The 23,214-nt window shown below is 38.0% G+C and overlaps 1 protein-coding gene across 1 annotated transcript in view; it reads right to left on the reverse strand.

Annotated features, from left to right (window-relative positions):
* Positions 1-23,214, reverse strand: part of EcR (Ecdysone receptor) — a 157,320-nt gene that overhangs the window by 109,763 nt on the left and 24,343 nt on the right. Inside the window, exon 2 of the mRNA XM_066730715.1 lies at positions 21,891-23,174. The gene's annotated coding sequence lies outside the window, so the exon portion shown is untranslated. The remainder of the gene's footprint in view (positions 1-21,890; positions 23,175-23,214) is intronic.

The following is a 23,214-nucleotide window of genomic DNA, read 5'->3' on the forward strand; positions in this document are numbered from 1 at the left end:
TTAGGGGCCCGCATTGATTGATCGAGGCACGCGGCGATCGCTGATTTCGCCTTCGAGCGAATCGAGCAACAAGTTTTACTTTTCTTCGAGGCGCGCTTTTATAAAAGTGCAGCTATGGTATATTTAGGCTTGATATTCGCAAGGTTAAAGGAAATTTGGCAAAGTGGAGCGTGGGTCTGGACGGTTTGGCTGAAGAAGGCGTGTTTAAGGGCTGAGCCGTTGACTCGAGTGACAATATTTGGCATGGACCGCTGGCAGGTGCCAATAATGGCTAGAGCTTGTTCGATGCACTCTTAGTCGGATAATCTTGGCATTCACGCGTTGCGTCGAGTGGACGTCGACTTTTCAAACTCTAAAGATAGCAACCAGTGCGGTACCAATGCTTGGCACAAGGTGACGTAAACCTTAATAAAACCACTAGGAAGCATTTTCTACCGTCAATTCCTTATTAACGACTTTGAACACCTCGAAAGCTTATTCCAGTTTCTTCTTCTTTTTTTTTTTTTTTTTTTTTTTTTATTCAACGCCCGAACGGATGGTCAATAATCCCGCTATTTTTTTCACCCTATGGAATATACCAAAGCGGTAAATTCTCGTTTTTTTCCTTATTGACCCTTAGACCGCAGGGCTGCTGAATATTTCGACGAAACAAAACTTGGAAATATTGACGCGTAAAAGCATTGTGTGTATAAGTATCTATAAAATTCAAAGTTTATTTTTTATAGAAATTTCTATTGCAAATTTTAATTTTGTTCAACCGCCGAACCTTTTGAACTTTGAATAAAGTCATATTCAAATTTTTATCAAACAATACCAATTAGATTGTCAATATAATCTGGCAATTTTTCTTCAGCTTGAAATACATTGAAGTAGCAGTAAATTCTCATTTCATCGCTATTAAAATTTTGCACAACCATTAATTCTCTTGAACTCTTAATTACCGCGAGCTTTGGTCAGAACCGAACACTAAATATAGAAATTAATAAAGTGTTATTGCTACTATCAGTTTGGTAGTAAAAGTTAGTAATTAAAGTTTATTCAAGTGAATAATAGATGGGATACCGTAATTAATGTTATTATTATTGTTTCAACGAGAGATTTGTCGGAATAGTTTTTGAATTAGTTGGAATGGAGTAGTTGGACAGCTGGTGTCGAAACACCTGGCACAACGCGATTGTCTCTTTTTGATGCTTTCTGGCTGTTTGCCGGTTGGGTCCAGTGCACCCAGGAGGAGCTTCTTCGCTCCTCGCCACTTCGAGGAATTCGCACGGTCCGTTTCCAATGATTAAGTACGAATTGCGACACGCAGATACGCGCTATTCCTACGAGTAGTACGAGACGTCACACGTTATTTCTTCAGCATTTTCTCTTTGCTTCGTAGCAACATAAAGGGGGGGGGGGGGGGAGTCTGACTTTGGTAAAATTTTCACATTTTCTCTCTCGATCAAACTGCTACATAATTTTTGAAGAATACTAAACAAATTTATCACTGTTTTCTTCATATTAAATAACACCTTGAAGACGACGTTAATTCTTCAACATTTTCTACTTTGAAGAAACCTAATAGAGATATGAAAAAGTTGTATATATAATCCTTGTTAAAATTCTGACAATTTCGAGAATAATTTTCTTTTTGCGGCGAATGCTTGAAAAATGATTCTATCAATTTTGGTTAAAAATGAATATTTTTTAGAAAAACGCGGAGGCGTTGGATGGCAAAAGGGATGCCGACGTAGCGGCTTCTCATTTCCTTCGGACATTTTACATTCATCTCCCCTTTGTCCTGCGGATATCTGCATGCGGACATTAACATTCTTGCAGAATTATCATAGCGATTCCTCGAAAGAGATACGGGCTAAATGAGATGTTTCACCTTCGCATACTTTCCAACTGGAAAGTTCATTAAAGCTTCGATCGGAAGTCTCTCGATTTTCCCGCAAACATCTTACTCGGGCTCCTTCGCCATTTCATCTTAGAATGTAAAATAAACGAAGATTTGCAAGTATTCAGGCAATCTCCGATGAAAAATTCTGCCAGCCACGTGCATACTTTGGATCACGTAGCAGAGGGAGCAATACTAATTAGCAAGCTGATTTATCGAATTATCGTATCACAATATTTCCAATTAGATTTATTGCGATACGATAAAAACTTGTTTCGTGCCATACTTTATGAAGTATTATAATTAATTTATTGCTAATCTCCACCACAATCTTAGCCTCTCACAGATCAAGATTCACGATTTTCACACATGGTTTACGTTCACGGACGCGAGGGTACAATCGAACGGTATTTTGTGCACAAATTGATTTATTTTATAAATATATATATATAGTATATACATACCGAGTATTATGCAAATTAATCGTGAGATAGCACGCATCTATATTTCAAGACTTAATCCGCGTTACACATTTCCGTTTAATATACTCGCATAATATTTTATAAAGCCTCTATATATTCTTTTCGTCCTATTACCCCCCCCCCCCCCCCCTCAAGCTTGTATTCGATAAGGATAAAACACGCTCGGAATTTCTCACCCTACGCAAGACGAGAAAGCAATAAATTATTGATATTTCTTCGGCTAGATAATTTTATATATAATCGAAAGAGAGAGAGAGAGAGAGAGATTAAAGTTTATTGTGATTTTACATTAACGCGCATTAGTTTAACGATTCGAAAGAATTTTTCAATTTCCACACATGTATATGTTGTATTATTATTATTATTGAAAAAAAGAGGAGAAAAATTTGACGAGAAATGGATAGTTGCCAGTTCGGGGCTTGAGCGAGGAACAAATAAAATTGTGTAGTCGAATGAATTAAAGTCGGATTGTAAGTTTTATCGCGAAGATTTTTTGCGCATGGTTAATCGTGAAAGGTCAGCACGGCATTTCGGAGGGTCCCAGACGGTAGCAAAGAAAGGAGAGTTTAGCTCGGAGCCACCGTCTGAGATGTTTATGAAAATTGTGCTCATTTGTCACGGCGCTCATGGATTTCACGAACTCCCCCCTCCCTACCCCCGTACCATCTTTCCCAAGGTCTCCATATAGCCCATTTAAAATATACCCAACTCTCCGTCTTCCACACCCCCTACAATTCTCTCAAATTTTATCCCGAAGCTCCCTCCCAACGCATTACACAAATCAAAGAAGCTCCATTCTAATTTATTTAACTCTAAATTTTCAATATTCCTTTCGCAATCATATTTCACCCCCCCCCCCCCCCCCCCTGTATCCTCACAATTTAGCTACAGTATTTCATTATAGAGTTTTCGTGCATTTATTCGGTAAATATTTATTTATGAATTATTATTTTTATGTATTTATATATCATTATCGTTGCAGTACTCCAGGATTTATATACATGTATATGTATATAGTAAGTTCTCGTTATACTTGCAAATAAAATCAGGATATTCATTTTTGAGCATTATAATTAAACTGCAAAAAGTTACAGTGGATTTATTTATGAAATGCGTGTGCATAAAATGCTGACGTCACTCGAGAGCGTAATTACATTTGGGAAGTTAAAACTCTCAAGTCCGCGCGAATGTCGATAAAACTTGGCAAATGAGTAATTCTTTGTATAAACAATGACGAGGGACTAAAGCGAATGGATAATGATTGAACAATTTCCCAAGGAGATTTTGCAGAATTTTTTATTTAAATTTATACACTTTCAAATTAAACTTACATCCCTGACCCATATTCAAACTTACTTTTGACAGTGTGGACAATCAGGTTGCTCGAAACTCGTTAATAATAATGAATGAATTTCTGAGCCGAGCAGAGAATTTGCATAAAATTATGATTCAATCTGTTGCGCCAAAAATTTGGGTTACAAATATATATATATATATATATATATGTATGTAATAAAGTAAAAATTATGTAAAGAAAAATTGATGGAAACATCGGGGAACTCGCTAATATACACGCGTGAATCTTTCGCAGAGAGATTAGAGGGTTTTATCGAGAAGTCTCATGTTTCTTAACACACTTATCGTCGTTCTTAACAAATAAACAATAAAAGTGAAGTTATTGACGTGAGATTCGGTAAAACTGCAGCGGCAAAGGAGTTGGTGAAAATTTTCAGGGAATGGGAAAAAGTGAAAAAGCAACAATCGTTCGTGGCAAAAGTGTGAAAAAAACTCGTAGTGAAAGTATCAAAGCGCGTTGTTGAAGGAAAGTGTTCGTTAGGGAGAAGATAAAAGGCAAGGAAACCGAGGTGAAAGGTCAGTGTGTATTATTGATTTATCCAGCAGGCGAGCGAAATGATTGATATATAAACTGACATAACTTTCGTACAGTAGTCGCTCTTCTCACTCTACACGCTAGATTTAATGCACCGAGTTTCTCTTGCTTTCCCTTTACGCGAGTTAATTAACGAACACGCTAATAACGTCCCCCGAAATCCATGCGAATTTTTTTCCAAAAATTTCTCGCGCTTCGATTTTCCGCGTAACGATCGGTAATTAATTTGATCAATCCACAACGTTTTATCATATAAATTAACGATTAACAGTCGTGTTCAATCATGGATATTCGGAGGTTTTCGTTCGTATCACGAATCGATCGAATTCTCTAAATTGTAGAATTGGAGATTAGTCTTTGGTTTGGAAGAGGGGGGGTAGTACGTAGCATTGGAGCTTGAGGCAGGTCGTGTCGCGTCGTGTCTTCTAAATCAGCGAGGTCCCGTAATTACTGCGGGAGCCGTGCGAAAATAGACGCGTATACGCACGTTTACGACACTCGGGATAAATAAACCTCGAGCTGCAGCACTCTATAAATTTCAAAACTCCCGGTGAATCCCCCCCCCCCCCCCTCTCGCTCGTCACCCTTTTTAATTAACTACGCGTTCGGATTAAAGAATAATATAACAATAATAATTCCCTGTTTAATCGCACAATTGATTTCAATGAAAATTAATTACGAGTGTTTGCAATTTTTTTTGTCCAATTCGACCGAGCTGGAACTTACGAAAGAGCGAAAGCTCTCTCGTGTACCTTGTAAATAATAGTCTGGAGATAAACGCGTAGATTAATTCAATTAAGCGGATCATTCGTCCAAATGTAAAGACTGCGTTTTATCAGGAGGATCGTAAAGTCGAGTAAATCGATCGTAAAGCAACTTTCGAGGCAGTAAAATAATTTCGTAATTGAAAATAGATTTCAATGGCCACGTGTTATATCGCCTTTCGATTAATGTAATCGACCTACACTTTTTTGCTTGTATATCTTTTAATTGATGTGAAAGGGAACTATGCGAGATCTCAACATTGATTGGAAAATGTCGAACGTTTAAGAGGACGGAGAAGCACGGAATTTAAAGATTGGAATTCGCGCGAGGGGAATTCAACAACTTGGATAGGAAGTTTGTCAGTCGTAAGAGTGTGTCCTGAAGGACTAACAGGATTCCTCCCCTATAAATGCGTTTTATCTTCCGTATAATCCTCATAGTTGTATTATTGCAGTACATAAAAATTACCCATTCACCTTCTATATTTATTTATCAAAAAAGAAAGAATCGTGAACATTATTTTTAAGCCAGAACTTTTTTCGGCATCATTAAAAGTATAGTTCAGCACAGAAATAATAGTATAAACTAAAAAGTTGATGACGAAGATAGATAATTTTATAGTTATTATTACGTAAGCAGCAACAAGGTGTGGTCACTCTTAATCTTTTGATGGTATCGGTTATCCTTTTTCATTTTTAAAAGCAAAACTCCACAGCGTTGGAAATTAATGGACTACGAATAGTATTAGGAAGGGAACGGATCGATTTCTCAAAGGTTAAATTCGGCTGGCTAGCGACAAAGACAGATGTCGCAGATTTGTACAGATTTCTGGAGTTAATGTACCGTTGCTGCATTAATCTTATCACACCGACCAATAATGGGAAACGCGTGTAGCGTGAAAAACCCTCGGAGATATGACTAATATCTTAGACCTAAGAGAAAAATTGATAAAAGTGTCCGACGAATATTAGGAATATTTTGTTGAATTACAATTGGTATTTTGCACTTTGTTGCGTCATTGCGATAACGAGAGGAGCACATAGGTGTAGACTAAAAAATTTGCGACACGAAAACAAAAGAAATATCTTGAAACTAAAAAAGAATTATAACAGAAAGCGAAGGATAATAAAAAGATTTTATTGATTGAGAATTAAAATTTTTATTACTCCTTACCTTATTACGTAATCCCAATAACGAGACAAAGCAAAGACGTATACTGAAAAATTCACGGAGCGACAAATTACGTTTTAAAGCGAATAATGAAATTCTTTAATTTATAACCATTGCTATATACTTCGCTTAATTTCTGCAGATTAATTTTCGAGAGACTCGAGGGGCTGCATACTCTTGCAGAATAATAATCCACTTTATCCACGGGTTGCAAAAAAATTGGTCATTTTCATAATGAACGGAAGGTTTCGAATGATGCCAGCAGATAAGAGGGAGTAATTTCGTTCGTTAATAGATTAATTAGAGGTAATTCTATCGCGTAAACTCGTCCATATATACGCATGATGGAATAATTAGCGAGAAAACTGGATAATACAATAATGAAATGAATCCTCGAACGAAAATCCACGTGCAGAAATCATCGGTCTATATTTCGTATAATTTCGTCGAGGTGGTCCAAGGTTTATTTTTCTCATTCGAGAAGTTTATCAAGCTGTAATTGGATACAGTGGAATAAAAGCATATATATATATATACATATAGAATCGAGTAGAATAAATTGGAATAAAACGACGAGCAGGAAGCTTCTCGCATTGGTCCGTTTTATCACGGGCCGAGGGCTAAGAAGGGGAAAGGGAAGGGTATAGGGAGAGCGAAGGGGAAAGGGGGAGGAGGGTAACACAGAGAGGGAAGGAAGGTTATTGATTCGAGAGCATAAATAGACCGCGTTTTCTATTATTCAAAATGTGCTAGCACGAAGAACCGGTGGACGATGCCATTCTGCGGCGGAAAATAATCGCAATGCCGACGTCTAGCGCGAAATTCTCTATTCGTTGAACCCCGTAGCAACCACCTTTCCACCCTTCGAGCCCCCGACCAACCCCAACCTTCGTAACCTACCCTCAACTACCACTGGCTTAGTCACTCCGTGGCATTGATCGGCCTCAGTGTCGACTGAAACTCCCGCAGAATTCCTATGACCATCAACTTTTCTATTCCACCACGATAATTCACCACTCTATCGCACCTTGCCACCTTACAGCTGTACATTGAAAAAGCTCTTCGATATTTATTCCATTCGCTGCTCGCGTGATTCTTCGTAAAACCGATGGAAAGTATCTTGTATCGGTTTTGACGTCTTATTATAGTCTCGAAGCTTCTAAAAATGGTCTAACAACGTTAATCGCGTATTTTATTGTAAATATCGTCACTTCATCATTTTAAAACCCCTCGCGACCTTGCGTTTATTTATGTTTCAAGAGAGTTTACGGATCTGCGAGCTAAAACTTGTAAGATAATGAATCTGAGATTTTATACTCTGTTGCAAGTTTACGCGTTACACAGTGTGAAAAAAAGCTTTTGCTGCTTATTATATTTCTTTTCGTGATGTAATAATTAATTAAATTACTATAAAGTAATTTCAGGCTTTAAAATATTGTTATTAACGTTTTGAGAAATTAGCAGAATGTATAATAATGTTTATCACGTCTTCTGTCATAATTATAATTTAAAATTTTTAAATAACTCGATGACTGTTCGTTTATTTATATTTCTAGACTTCGGATGAGTTTAAGGATCCGCCATAATTGAATCTTGGAAGATAATAAACGTAAGGTTTGATGCTCTATTGTGAGTTAAGCGTTTTTAAGACGTTTAAACGTTAGAGTAGCTTCGTTCTTTAAGGGTTCCAACTGTTTGTCAAACGTCGAACAGCTGTGGCTTGTATGACGGATAAGCAATGACGTAATTGGCTGGTAATAAAGGGGCCGGGGGGGGGGGGGAGGGCTGGTAAAACTTTTTTGAACGTCGGATAATACGTGTTTGTGTGTGTGTGTGTGTGTGTGTGTGTCTAAAAGACGGAACGGCACGCGTTTCGACTAGGAATTTGCGGTAGGTCAAGAAGCGTCTAGTGGCAGCAAACATCGCGAGGAAACAAGCGACCCTTCAAAGCGTTGGAATTGAAATGACACTCGGTAACCACTACCTTCGCATATCACTTCGGTAGAATCAATAAAGTCTCTACTGTAGTTAGTTATATATATATATATATATATGTCTTGCTTCAATTGTGCATTTATTGCATTATAAAGTACAAAAATTATTTCACGAATTTTCAAACATTCTTCGGTATCTTTTGTTTTCAAGAAAATCTATAAAATGTGAAAACTGCAGTTTTTAATACGTGTTAGAGTTATCTTACATCGTTTTTGCTTTACTGCATTAACGCGTAAAAAATATTCCACCAGCTTTCGAACATTCTTCCTTACTTTTTGCTTTTAAGAAAATACGTAGAGTGAAGAAATTGCGATTTTTAATACGTACTCTGTTATCTTGCTTTAATTAATCGTGCTTTAGTACGTACGTTATAAAGTATATAAGTTTTTAAACATTTTTCCAAAATTTTTTTTGGTTTTACTAAAAATATATATAAATTGCAGTTTTTGTATGATTTATTGCAAAACGTAGAGTAGGCGTTGTGGATGATGGACAGAGTGATATTGATATGATCTAGGAACTTGTGGTAGGTCATTCGAAGAGACGAAGAAGACGTGACACAAAGAAGCTTTTTCATGATGAGGAGGTGGAATAGTTATTATGGCAATACATAGATATAACTCGTGTCATTGCTTTGTAACGATTGCATTATGTCACGTTTAATCTACGCTTTATTAATAACTCAAATGTACACAAGAAAAGGAAAAGCAGTCAACTTGCGTAACAATAACACATATATGTACAGTTAGCTAAGCATTACTCTTGCAAATGTTGATTTGCAAGATAAAATCACTTAATGTGAAATAATTTTCCTCTCATTTCACACTTGGATACCTCTTAAACATATGCTTTTTGCAAAAGTACCAAATTTAAGCATGTCAAACAGCAAATGTCGATTTAAAAATCACACGAACACACACATTATCCATAAAATAAATCAAACATAAAATCACACTAAAAATATAGATGAAAAAGAAAAATATCGATGAACCGTGTATAAAGTTTGTTCAATTAGTAATCTAACGTCCAATTAAGAATATTTAGTTAATCAAGACTCGTAGTAGAAAAATATTCAAGTTTGCACGTCAATTACGTTTCATTTTGTTTGATTCAATTATTGGTCTAATTAAAATTTTAATAGACGAAGATACGTCAAGGGATAACTAAAGGGTTAACATGAACGATGCGGGTACTAATTTATTTCATGGGCTAATCAGCGACGTAAAGGACAGCCTGCAATTTATATTCAGCCTCGCATAAAACTTTTAGGGTTTCCTGGCTTCGTATAATGTTCATATAAACTTTCTCTCCACACAAATGTAATATTCCACATAAGAACCAACTACTTGTTTTAGAAAGGATTTCATAATTTCTTCATTCAACGTAATATCAGTGTGATAACCTTACAAATAAACACTCGAGAGCATTGATAAAATTAATAATCTCGCATTAGAATAATTAAATGACCAATTAACGAAATCCTCTTTCATCGCATCATAGTATCAATCAATTAACAATGAAAGTATAGCAGCATTATTAGATAAATTTCTACGAGAAACAGATAATGGGAATAATTAAAAGTATAAAGACTGGTACATATTGAAAGCTAATAGCACCGTGAGTAAACGTGGAAGGCTAAAAGGTCGTACCATAAAAGCTTGTTAAGCGGATAGTTGGGCTACACACCCATCATGTTTATACAGACTGCGATCTATTAAAATACTTTTGTTTTTCCCACAAGCGATTAATAAGGTTTATCGAGCAACAAAATCTCTACAGGTTTACGAGCTTTATAAAAATCTGCGTTAAACCTAGCTTTTATAAGCTGATTAGTTTCACGTTTTTGGAAAAACATAAAAAAACTCGAGCAATTGCATTGGAAGAAAATTATGATTGAGCTAAGCTGTGGTATATCAAGGCAATCTTGTCAATTACTATATTAAAAAAAATGAAATAATGTTGATAATTAATAAAAAAGCAATCTCCATTAAAAATCTCTTCAAACTATCATATTTTATTCAATTAATACACAGTATTCCAAGAAACAAGACTAGCCATTGGTTTGTAATAAAATTATGATTGAGGAAAACTAGTACAGTCAGGCCATAGTTTCATTTGCTATTGATTAGCAGAGTCGATCGATCAACGTGAATTGACTGTACGTATATATAAAGATTTAAAAAGACCCTGATATAAAACGAGCTTTTTTCACCGAACAGCCGAAGAGATTTTTTGGAAAAATTAAAATGGAACGATCGCATTGGAATAAAATTAAGATCAAAGTAAACTGCAGTAAGAGAGACCAGGCGATCGTGTCATTTACTATTGATTAGAAGGAGTAATCAAGCGACGTGAAACGGCTGTACGAAACGAGAGTAATAACTATTATTAAAGGGAAGCAAGAAGGCTTGGCGAGCAGTTAACAGGACTTTTTCTCACGAGCGTGGGGTCCGTTCTGTTTCGAAATGCTCGAATCGGGTCAACGACTGCACGGTACACGAGATGCTTGAACTGGTTCCTCCGGTATCTATGTGCTGAAAAAAAGGCCAAACAAATGTACACACACATACGCTTACGAAAACCCGCATATACGTGTGCAACCGATAACTTTCACCGTAAAGACAATTAAGAAGGCAAACGCAAGCCACAATTAAGCTCGTGCTAATTACAAGTTTGCTCGCGTATGTGTATGTATGTATGTAGACACACCGCTGCCCTTTTTGCTGCTCCCCCCCCCCCCCCCCGAACCACCGACTACCGTGTACAGTAGTAACATCTTCGAAAACCCGAGACCACGAATGCCAAGAAAAACAATTGTTTCTCTGTGGGCGTGTGCCCGTGTGTATATTTCGGTTAACCCAACGGTAATCGCCATACGTATTGCTTTTAATCGATCCTGAGAGAGGCGACCTATAAAGAAATAAAAACCCAACGACCACCGTTATCATTGCTCGCTAAATAACCCCTATTACAATACTGCCCAAGTGCTCATTAAACCAAATTGATCAACTTGCAAATTTCATCCTTTCAGACCTGCGATTTTCATATCGATTTTTGCAAAATTTCTAGTTTCTCATTCTTTTTCATAATTACACGTTTACTTCCTTCCATTTTGTTTCTTTTAACGAATATCTTTATTATGCAATTTTTTTTTATTAGAGAATTGGTTGAATTATTGGTGAAGAATCGAGAAATTTCCAAGTTTCATCCTCGGACTTGGGATTTTCACAATAATTTTGATAAATCTGTTTTTGTTCGTTAGTTTTTTTCAAATTATATGATATCGTGTAGAATTTTTAATAAGCGAGTCGAAAGAAACTCGTTTGGAATTTTCGAGGTAAAGACGAGGGTAGAGAAGAATCGTTGATTTTATTGAGGAGAGTCGACAAAGACTCGACTAGGAATCTGTCAGGTGGTTGTGGTTGGTCACGTAACCGGTTGAAAGCGGTGGAAAAATGGCGATTGGAAATTCGCAAAAGTGCGCGAAGGAGAGAAGAAGGCACAATGTCAGGCACGAACTGTGTGTGTCACGGCCAATCGCTGCTGCACGGTCCAGCTTGGCAATTTTCCTATCTGCGAAACGAGCCACGCTCTATATTTTCCCCCGACTTACCACCCCCTCATTAAGTACAGTCCCACCAAATTCACCGTACACTCCACTCTAAAGTCTCCTGCTCTTTCTACGTTCTTGAAAAATTTCTTATTATTTTAAAAAGGCTTTTTTCCTTTAATGTGAAATAATAGAAATTGTTAAATTTTTATTTGCTATATATTTCCTTCTTTTTTTACGAATCTATCAAATTTAATCTATTGTACACTCAGTGTTAAAATTTTCTGCTGCTAGTACACGCTTCTAACATTTTTTATTATTAGTTTTCTTTAATAAAGACTATTTCCATCGATAGAATAATAGGCGAGCTACAATCTTTGTTTCGTTGCTTTTCACACTTTTTTTGCAAATTCCTTGCACAATTTTCCCTCCGCCAGTGGTTCTCAGCCGTAAAATTAAAATTTTCATGCAAATTTGATCCACAAATTCTAATTCTTCCTATTCTAATTATTCTAGTTGAAAGACTTGAATAATAACGCAGTTTTAACGATAGAAATAAGTTTTAAAGCTGCAATTACGAAAATTGTGTTAGCAGTTTGCTTTCGACCATTCGATCAAATCCCAAGCAAAAATTAACTCTTTAATATCACTTTTAACATTCTCCTCAAAGTTGGTCACAGTTATCCAAATAAAAAATTGTTTATAAATAACTAACAAACGTGAAAGCTGTTCGAAACTCATTTTTCCTTTTCCACGCCTATGGCGTCAGCCTCGAAATTCTCTTCAGTCTCAGTGATTCTCAACCTAGCTTATAGTGAACGTTCCGGACAAGTGGGTTGCACGTTTTTGCATCTATTTTCTCCATCCGGTGGCTAAACCGCAACAACTTTTATTCCACCATGAGCAGTGTTTCTCTTCCCAGCTGATTCACAATGCGAACCCAGAGGTTCTCAAGCACGACAAATTTAAACGATAATAGATCCTACCTAAAAATTTAATTTCGTCTACAAATACAATTGAAACACTAACCATAAATCAACTAAATATTATTACAATTCTTAGTAGAAAATTTGCGGTAGATTTGCAAAACTATCGCTGTAAAGATTCTAGAGGTCCAAGAAAAAGAAGCAAGTATCGATAAAAATTAAATTAAAATTCTAATTGCAGGGCACGATTTAACGTTTGAGCTATTAATCTATTAATGTTCCACGAGAAACTCAAGGGAGAGATAATATACGAAAGAGTAAAAAGGTATTCTATAAGTTTTCCGGCGTGTTCCGCATCAGTGGTCCTCACGTAAATGGGTGAGGTTCCGGGGGAAGCTCGTCGGATCTCAGGCGAGTTTGCGCGAGGGGATTTCCATGAGATTCCACACCGACGCGCTTTTCTTCGGAGGGTTGAAACGCGAGAGACACGTGCGGCTCGCGAGGAGAACACCGGATATGGACTAGACTAACGCCAGACAGGCCGGAATGGAAATCAATATACAGTCTCAGCAAGGTCCGCGCGTCATCATTGGCTGCTGCAGCTACCCATCGTGGACCGCACACGCACGATTTACGCAAACCGCGACTCCTGCAATTCTCCTATCATTCCATGCACTAGCTTCCCTCTATTTCTATTTCTTCACCACCATCTTCATTTCCTTCGAGAAACCTGCAATTCATTTCGGAAAGAACCCTTTAACGCGGAAAAATCTTGGAAAATAAAATATAAATAAAAAGAGCTTTTTTGAAAAATTTAAAAAAAAACCCAAATTGAATCAATCAACGAGGATATTCAGGGATGAAAATTAAACGCGTGAAAAGTTTGGAATAATATTTTGAAACTGTTTTACCCGAAGGGGCAATTTCCGAAAGGTTTTTTCGTTTGATAACTTTCCATTTGATCTGACCCAATTCGCCGAGGCTTTATAACCGGCCAGTGGCTCTCATCCGATTGCATTCAGGTTTTAAAGTATACTTGTTGAAATATACTAGGATAGAAAAACGTTCATTTTGGAATTAAGAGTTAAAATTGGCTATATTTTAGATGTAATTATATATATATATATATATATAAACTCGTGACGTAATATCTGCAGCGAATAATTGGTAATTTTACTGTAATTTTCGTTCGTTAAAGCAGGACGATTGCGAGGTTGGATATAGGAAAAACTCGTGAAAAAATTTGGTCAGCGAGTCACTCTCGTTTTTTCGAGAAGGAACGCTCGTGGTTGGTCGTCGGTGCGACACCGGATGTTGGTCTCTTCCTGGATCCGTGCAGGTCTATTCCGTGGCCATGCGTAAGAAAATAATAACAGAGATGCACGTGTGTGTGTGTGTGTGTTTTGCTAAGATTTATTTTCAAATCCTGTTACGAAACCGGATAACCTCGAGGTAAACGATAAGAGCGAAGGTGAACCATAGAGAATTTCGCGTGGAAGCATTAAGGCGAGCTCGAAGCCAGCTCGAGAATAAAAATATGTAATATCGAATGCACGCGTGGGATGGTTTTACGGTTGAAAAAAAATTGGAGGTATTTATTCACCTATTTATACAATACCATTAAACATGCAAGCGTGTAAACGTTTGTACATCGGTGCATACAAACATTTGCACATAAAATACGCGCAATGCGCATAAATCCGGCTCTGTGTAGGTATTGGTGTGTGCAAAGGTTGCGCCAGTGCAAAAGATGTGTTGACACGTACGTGCACGCGCCTTAAGGTTAAGCAAAACATGCACGCACGCGTGTATTTGCTCCTGGATTCGTGCTCTTGACCATTGCTTTCTTCAAAATCGAATCCCGCAGAGATAGGCCAACTATACGTACGTCTAATACTGCGGTTTTTTTTATTTTAAAAAAAGATAAACAGAAAGAAATTGTTCGAAAGAGATTTTTGTTTTTATATTACGATCTGTGACCTAACAGATACTTTAAAAAGGTCGAGTGTTACCGACCGAGTCAGCTCAGAGATCCTCTTAAGATTTTATAATTTGGTTTACAATTTATAGAAAAATAAAAGAAGTATGTATGTTTCTACTCGGTATTGTATTAAGCGTTGTGTGCAAAGGTTGCGCCAGGCTAGAAGATGTGTTGACATATACCTACAAACGCCTTAAGTTTAAGCAAAACATGCACGCACGAGTGTACTTAACCCTCGATTCGTGCTCTTTGCAATTGTCTTCTTCAAATCGAATCGTACAGAGATAGACGAGCTACGTTTATTACTTTTGCTTTTTTTTATTTTTAATATTATTATTTAATGTAGTAGCCACTTTTAAAACAATCGATCGAATGTGTTATGAAATATTAATTTTTATCAAGCATCGCTACCGACCGAGTCAGGTCAGAGATCCCATTAAGGTTACATAATTGAGCTTAATTTAAAGAGAGAAAAAAAAGGAAGTTTAGAGTTTTTTCATAACTAACGAGTGTGCAGGCTTCGATTCGCAACTGTACAAAGTTAACTTGGCGGAACGATGCGGGCGTCAACGATATTATCGCGTCGCTTTCTGCCCCGACTGTCCATCTTTCTTACGTGGGCCACCAGAAAGGCGCGCGAAGGCCTCGTATTTTAATGTGCAACGTGAGCGTTCGCGTTTATCATGGCACAGTGACTGAGAATCATAGCTTTCCTCGATAAAAATCGCCTACTTTCTTACCACAAACTCACACGGTTCGATAAAAAAAACCTTAAGGGGATCTTAGAGTCTGCTCGGTCGGTAACTCGCTCGAAACTCACTCGTTATCCATAAATCCTTCCACGTAACGAATTAATCTTCGGTAATGCCACAAGGGACTGTACAATAACGGAAGATTTAAAGACTTTTGTCGCGTTAAAGGCTGAGACTGCTACCATTAGTCGATAATGTTTTATAATTCAAAGCAGCGTCGCTTGACCTGGCAACATTTGCATGCTTAAAACTGGAGTTGGATTGGAAAGAATGGAGTGTATGCGTTTAAGAGACGGGATTAATTTCACCGAGGGAAGAACGTTGAGAGAGAACTTGAGACGAAAGCTAAAAAAGACAACAGAAAAGGCATGGGAAGGCCACACGTTGCATGTACGGCATGACACAATGACTGTTCACTGTACTCGCCGATAAACTTGGCGCACTTTCGCGCTGCGGGCACCACGCACGTGTGTACAACATACATACATACGCGAAAGTCACGAAATACGAAGGCCATAAAAGGATGCCGACTCCTCTCTCTATCTGAAATCACCATGCGCGCCCGTAAATGGCCTTGCTTTGCCCTCTTTTCGCCGAAAAACATCGTCCATGAAGCTGCACGAGACTAAAACTGATATCGCGATAACTCAGTCGGTAACATGAAACAATCTTTCTTTCAAACGTCCTTCGCGTCGATTTATTCCATTTCTTCAACGATAAATTACTGATTCTACCAATTACCTACGATTCTTTTTCGTTCTCCTCAATTAAAACGCGTACCAATCACTGCCAATCGACAGCCTTAAGGCGATCTCAAAACTCTCTCGTTGCACAATGCTCTAACGTTTTTTCTTCAATTTTCCAATCACGACTAATCTCTCGCTTCGATCTTTCCAATGCTGATCTAAACAATCTTGACGAATTAAATGTTTTCTTGTTTTTTTTTTTTTTTATAAATAATTACAAGTTGCGAAAATAATTTAAAGATATATTTTAGCAAATTACTGGGGAGTGGAGAGTTTTCGTGCTATTTTCTACCTTTGTACCGCAAGTGCCAATAATTGTTGGTAAGTTAGGTATATATACTCGTTTAGTTATCATTAATCGTAGCACGTAATTTCATTGGGTAGTTTGCCATCAAGCCTAACGTCACGGTACAACACGTTATTTTTCTTTTAAAACGTGGCAGGTGTTCGAGTCGACTGGAAAAAGCAGGATGGAAAACATTTTCCTTTTCACGCGTGTACATTCACCTGCGATAAAAAAAACATGTCGCGTTAAATATATTGCACGAGTCAATATTCATTCTCCCACCTTTTGTTTTCTCTCTTTTGGATACTCGCGCGTCAATATCTCCGAGTATTTATTATTTCAATCCTTGCACTGCTCCGACGAAAAACAAGTCTTGCGCAGAAATGATTAATCGAATTCACACTCGTCTAACTACAAAAAAAGTTTTATCGATTCTCGTACTTGAATAATTAATGTGTCGTACTACCAACATTTTTTGCAAATAAACAGCGGCTAATAACGTCGCAGAAATTGCAATTTGCGCTGATGAGAAAAGGTGAAATTGAACCGGGCAAATTCTGCGAATAGCAATAAGGTGATTACTGGATCTTCCGAAATAGACAAAAATTTATTTACAATCGCACACGTTGGTACACGCTCGTGTAGTATATTATTCTATTGCGACACTTGTTTTGTGACCTGAATATTCGCATTCGCTCTATCTACTTAGCAAATCAGTGGTACTCAATCTTCCTTCATACGTTTATAAGTAAAATAACATTAATTAATGAAGAGTGAAAAATATGTGTGTGACGATCCTAATTTTCATATTTTTGATTTTAATTGACAAATAATATCTGTAATTTGGTAAAAATCAACATCTCTTACAGAGTTGATATTTAAATTGCTCAGGTTTGATTAATAATATTTACACGTTATTGTAGTGCAAGTAATGGCTTTGCAGTGTGAATAATTTTTACACCTGGACTCGTTAATCATTTGAAAAGAAGAGATGCTCCCTTCGAGAGTCGAGAGCCCCTGGATCGAATGGTACACGTCAGTGACCCTTTCTACCCCCACCCTTGGTGCCCGAATGCGATTCAAATATCTGGTTCACGGTGTCTCAGCAAACACGTGACTCCCTCGACCCCTCGTGTCGAGCCGAAACTTTCTACACCCCCATAGCATATAACTTACCCCTCCTCCACCCTCCAAAAGCCTCCCCAATTCAATCCACCCTCTCCCAATCTGCGTGAAAAAATCTCAAGAAGAAAAATCGTCTCACATCCACTCAATTCATCAACCAATTCCCACAATTTCTAACGAAAAAAAATCTGCGCATAAACATTCACAAAAATACATAAACGATGAAAAGGAAAAGATATTTTGAAAAAAAAAAAACAAAAAAAAATACCGAGTGAAATTTGTAGAGCGAAGGTTGGAAATTGAGGGAAAATTAATGGGTGGCCGTGTAAGGTACGACAGCGGCCATTGGCGTAGTCTGTTTACGAAGCTCGATGCCTCGCAAGGTGCCAAAACTAATTGAGGTCAAAGCCCGGCTACAGCAACTTCGCACGCCATGAATAATAACCGAATGCGTTTTCAGCACGATTTGCCAGTTTACATTCCAGCCGAGACTCGGTCGGCTCGGGCAAAATAGGATAGCTGTGCGCGTGCAGTTTCCTCTTATTATTCCATCACGTCCGATGAAAACGCTACCCATTATTATCCATAAGACTGCAGATTAATTTTGACGCGAACACCGATACGTACAATTATTCCAATCGATAGTGACGATAATAACAGGCACTCGGAATGATAAAGGAAAAATAGTGCGGCAAGTGACAGAGAGAAAAAGTCAATCTTTCGCTATTATCGACCGAATCTTGGCAGAATTATCGCATTAACAAGAGCAAACAAACAATTTTATCTCTCGACAAATGGACTATAATGAGCCGGTTCACAAAAGTTAAACGCCATACGTCTGCATGGTATATCTAGTACAGCTGCGCACTGTGCACTTTGCTATATTGAAAATAACCTTGAGCCACTTGTTTTATAACCAGACTTGTTTTCAAGCCTGCGTTAGCTTCTGGATAAGCGTGCACCGTGTCTGTTGCTTATTTTTATGGGATTTCTACTGTGTTGGAAAAAAAAGTGAGGGGGAAGGGGGGACCTGGGTCACGAATGGCTGTGTTCAGCAATAGTAAACAAACGTTTCTCGGTAATGGAATATACGAAGAAATTGAGTCGAGCAGAGGTTGAGAAATTTATTTCAAAATAGAAATTGGAAAATGTAACATACTGCTTTTTATTTGTAAATAATTGCAAGCAGGGAGGTGGGGGGAGGGGGGGAGCGAGAAGTTGAAAAAGGTTAATGATGAGAGAAGGCAGAGAGATAATGATTAGAGAATGTGTTAATAGTGTTTTATGCGCAAAGGAAAAAGTTCTGGTAGGTGAGAACTTGGCTAAGAATCAGAATAGCAGCGTGATAGGAGAGAAAAGCAATCGTAGAACGCTACAGGCGTGTGACAGGAATGTCAACGAGTCCTCGGTAACTGTAAGAGTCCGGCATTTTTCTTCTTCGAGACTTCACATCCTGCACACGCAATGATCAAAACTGCTATTTCGTATCTCTCCACCTCCGTTCATTCCCATAACTGGCTAAAATTCCACTCGATTCCTCCTTCCATTGTACTTTAACGGCAAATTACTATTTTTAATAATTTCCTTCTTTTAAACATGTATTACTATTAATTACAAAATTTCCAAACGAAAAGTATCTCATTAATTTTTTGTAGCAGAAAGCGTAATCGAGTTATCGTCCAAAAACAATCGATCAATAGCAGTTTGAGGGGTTAGCCACGCCTACCGACGTTTCATTGGTCGACGCTATCGGCCAATAACCGCTGGTTAAATCGAAAAATGCCAAAGAAACAAGTTTATTCAAAATTGCGAGATAAACAATCACGCGTTATTTATTTTTCATCAGCGAGCAATAATAATTTACTCGTTCGCGAGGTAACAGTTAATTTGTTGATGTTTTACAGGGACCGGGGGGCAATCTCTAAATGAACAGGGACAATTAATCGGTTGCATTTACTCGAGATAGATGGAAAGAAGCGAGGATTCCAAGAGAGACTGTGACTAGATGAAGATTTTTTACGAGTGCGAACACGAACGACTGCCATTCGATCTTAACTGGTTTTTGCACCAATCACGACTGAGATTCATGGCCCTTCTCAATCGGTAACATCGACAATACCCTCTGCACGTGTACACCGACTAATAGACTCGAAGGAATCTTAAGGAATTCGAACGTGGAAAAATATTGCAGTCTTTGCAATCCTATTTCTCTATTGCAGACAGTGCAATCCTCGATCTTGTCCACTCAGGTAAATCTAAAAGATCACAGATTACTCCCAATTAAATATATCGAATAAGAGTTAATCCAGCAAAGAGCCGAACATGCGGAATTCCTGCTACATTCGTTTACCTCATTCGACGCTTTTAAATCCTACTTTGAATTTCTTTGTATAAGCTTCGAATCGAGAGCGTGCAGCCGGACCATTAAGTGGATCGCATAAAATAACTTTGACCGGTCCAGCTATCGCTACGATTTGCAAAATAAATTTTATTATCATTGATTCGTGCGTGTCGACGGTGGGGGAAAAATGACTATCAAGGCGGTGGAGTATACTCGGGAATCCAACGCACGGTAGTTCCAGGTATCGTAAGGGAACAGTAAGGCCAATTAAGTGCTGCCATTTATTTGCCAGTCCAGCAATAACAATAAATAAATCCAGCCAATGCGACCAGCCAATATTGGGCTTAGAAAAACTCGTGTTTTATTCGCAACAAAATAATCACGAAAACTATCGCTTCATACCGTCGAGAAATACAATTTAATTACTTTTCACCCCCCCCCCCCCCCCCACTGTACTCCCCTCTCCTTCGTTATTTCAAAGTTTATATTTTGCTAAAATTAAAAACTATTCCTGATTGTTTTTAAAATCATTTTAAATCAAAGTAATTTGGTTCGGAAAATTAGTGAGAGAAAATTTTGGAAAATTATTTACACGAACGAATAGGGGTGGATTCCAAGCGACCATCGCGATTGAACTCGAGTCGCAGTGTGGAGCTAGTGTTTGCTGTTCGCGGAAAGTCAAAGGATGCTTAAAATGCGAATGGCGTGGTCGACGATGTCGAAGACGACGTCGAATTCGTCACGTAAATGCCGGACAATGACTCGACTCGGCTTTGACTCCCTCGTGCAAACCACCTCGGAGCCTCCTTTAGCGTTTTCTCCGTTATATACTATCTTCCCTCGATAACTCGTTAAACGCATTATGCTAAGTTTTCTCTCAAGCAAGACCTTTCAGCTTCCTTTGCAAAATTTTCCAAAGCAAATATAAACTCTACTTTGTCTATCCTCGTCAACACTGTTTATACCATTAAATTTGATCCAAAACTAAAACAAAAACAAAAATAATAAATTATTCAATTCACTAATAATTAAATATTATTATTTCGAATAAAATTGCGGAATTGTTGAGTCCATTGAAGACAAAATATAATCGACAAACTTTAAATTGGTATAAGGTTTCTGGAGAAGATCTCTGTATGTAGTCTCTTGGTATAATAAGGGAGTCAGTGTACCGTGTACCGTAATGGAAAAGAATTTTGACCGTATTATACACGTGCTGGCGACTTTCGAAGGACAGTCCGCTCGCGTGGGGATATTCGGAGCTGGGCCTCGTGCTATACGTGATACTCATACCTTATACGTCTTTTGGTTTTGGTGAACAAGTAACTTTCAGTACCGAGCGTAACCAACTTCGAAAGTTAGTGAAAGTGAGCAGCTGAAAAACTGCTGCCGAAAGTCGATTCAACCGACAAAAAACATCATCCAGCGACCTAACTCTTTTTCCATAATTTCATTTCTCATTTAGTCAATTACTTAGAAACGCATTAAATTCGTTCAAATTTTCAAGAACATTAATCGTGCCACGAGTAAAGTGTATTTTCAAAATTATATTTTATTACTTGGATCATAAACTATTGTTGATACGTCTGTGAAGTAGGCGTTTGGATCTACATAGGAACAAAATAGTTTTATAAAAAATCAATGAAGAAAATGCAAAAAAACTGACATATACTCACATATTTAAAAAAATGTGAAAATTCATTCAAAAAAATAAGAAGGTAGTACAGATACGTGAAAGGGGTAGTGGGAATTCATTATTTGTACCTGCCGAGGGGAGAAATAAATATTAAAGGAAGATGTATAAAAATAAAGATTCTACTGGGAACGCTGACTATAGGTAAAAAGGCTTTTGGTATCGAAGATTTCGAGCGTTTTACGAGGCGATGTATAATTAAAAGAATCAGTGGAAATTGTGGAGCAGCGATCAGATGAGCATTTGGAGTAGGTATACGAGAAAGCGTGCTCGAATCGCAAGAGTAAAACGTGAAATGCACATACCTCGATCGTATATGTAGAACAGGCCTCGCTATTGCTGCGTGGAATATCTCCAAGTAGAAGATTAAATTACTGTAGCACGTAATGCGTGAGTAAGCATTCACACTTTTTTTCTATCTTGTACAATTGATTTTGTCCACTTCTTTTCTGTCATCATCCGAGAAACAAGTATAGATCTGTATATATATATATGTATGCTGATTATTTATGTATCAATGCATAAACCTTTATAATTATTATTATATACCGTAATCACTATCCTTACGATTAGCAATATTTAATCATAATATCATTCTCTTCGCTTAAGTATTTATAATAATATTAATAAACATTAATCGTCATCATAAATATATCTGTCTGCAGGTACTTGGCCGTCCTGGATCTTAGTAGAATAATGAATCGAGGGCTTGCGCTGAGGTTTCTTTCAGGGTACTTCTTTTTGTATTTAGCTTTTCATTAATGCAACGCCTTAGTCAGCTGCTGTTGTAATTGCAAAGTGCGACGCCAATGTGTGTTGCTCGTGTGTGCGTGTAGGCAGCGAGGAACGTGTCTTCCTGTTGGTATTATTAAATCGACCGATCCAAATGTTCCTCGACTTCGTTCCTCGGCTTATTCGACGAAGATCTCTCAACTTTTCTCATCTCAAGGGAGAGAATCTCGGATAAGGTACTCTTCAAGTTCCTCGAGATAGATAGATATATATATATATATAGAGAGAGAGAGAGAAAGAGAGAGAGCGAGGACTCTTCGTGTTCTCGTTGGAGAATTTCAGCACGGTTATGGTGCTCTGCTTTGCTTTGCCTGCTTCCTTCCTCTTTATTTTTCACGCCTCCTTCCGATCAATGGAGCTACGTCGCTTTCTGGCCTAGGCACTAATAGCGCTGCGAAGGTTTCAGTTTGAAGGTACTTGTAGGTACGAGGTATATTTCTCAAGGTAGAAGTTTCGGTACAACTTTGTAACGTAGGAGTAGTATATAATATGCGAATGCTTAGTTTGCTTCTATTGGATATAGCAAAATGCCACTGGTGGTGCTTGCCACTTGATCGACCAGCCACTCCCCCCCCCCTCCTCCTCTTCACTCTTCGGCTTATCTTGATTTCTTCTCCTATTCGGCTAAACTCGCTTTCAACCGGGAACAACACGGCTCTCTTGGATCGTCTACTAGGCAGGGTCTCACGGAAGGTCAGAAGCTGTTATCACCTCCTCGAGTTTCCCCACTGACAAGCCACATCGCCCTGAACCGTCGATCCGCTCTCCACCACCGGATGTTCAACTTCCACCACCATCTGAAAGAAGAATCTTAAATTAGTGCCAACTTTTTCTATC

Source organism: Prorops nasuta, unplaced genomic scaffold (assembly GCF_024137725.1).
Source record: "Prorops nasuta isolate Cenicafe-Biocafe unplaced genomic scaffold, Cenicafe_Pnas_1.2 PNAS00008, whole genome shotgun sequence".
Lineage (NCBI taxonomy): Eukaryota > Metazoa > Arthropoda > Insecta > Hymenoptera > Bethylidae > Prorops > Prorops nasuta.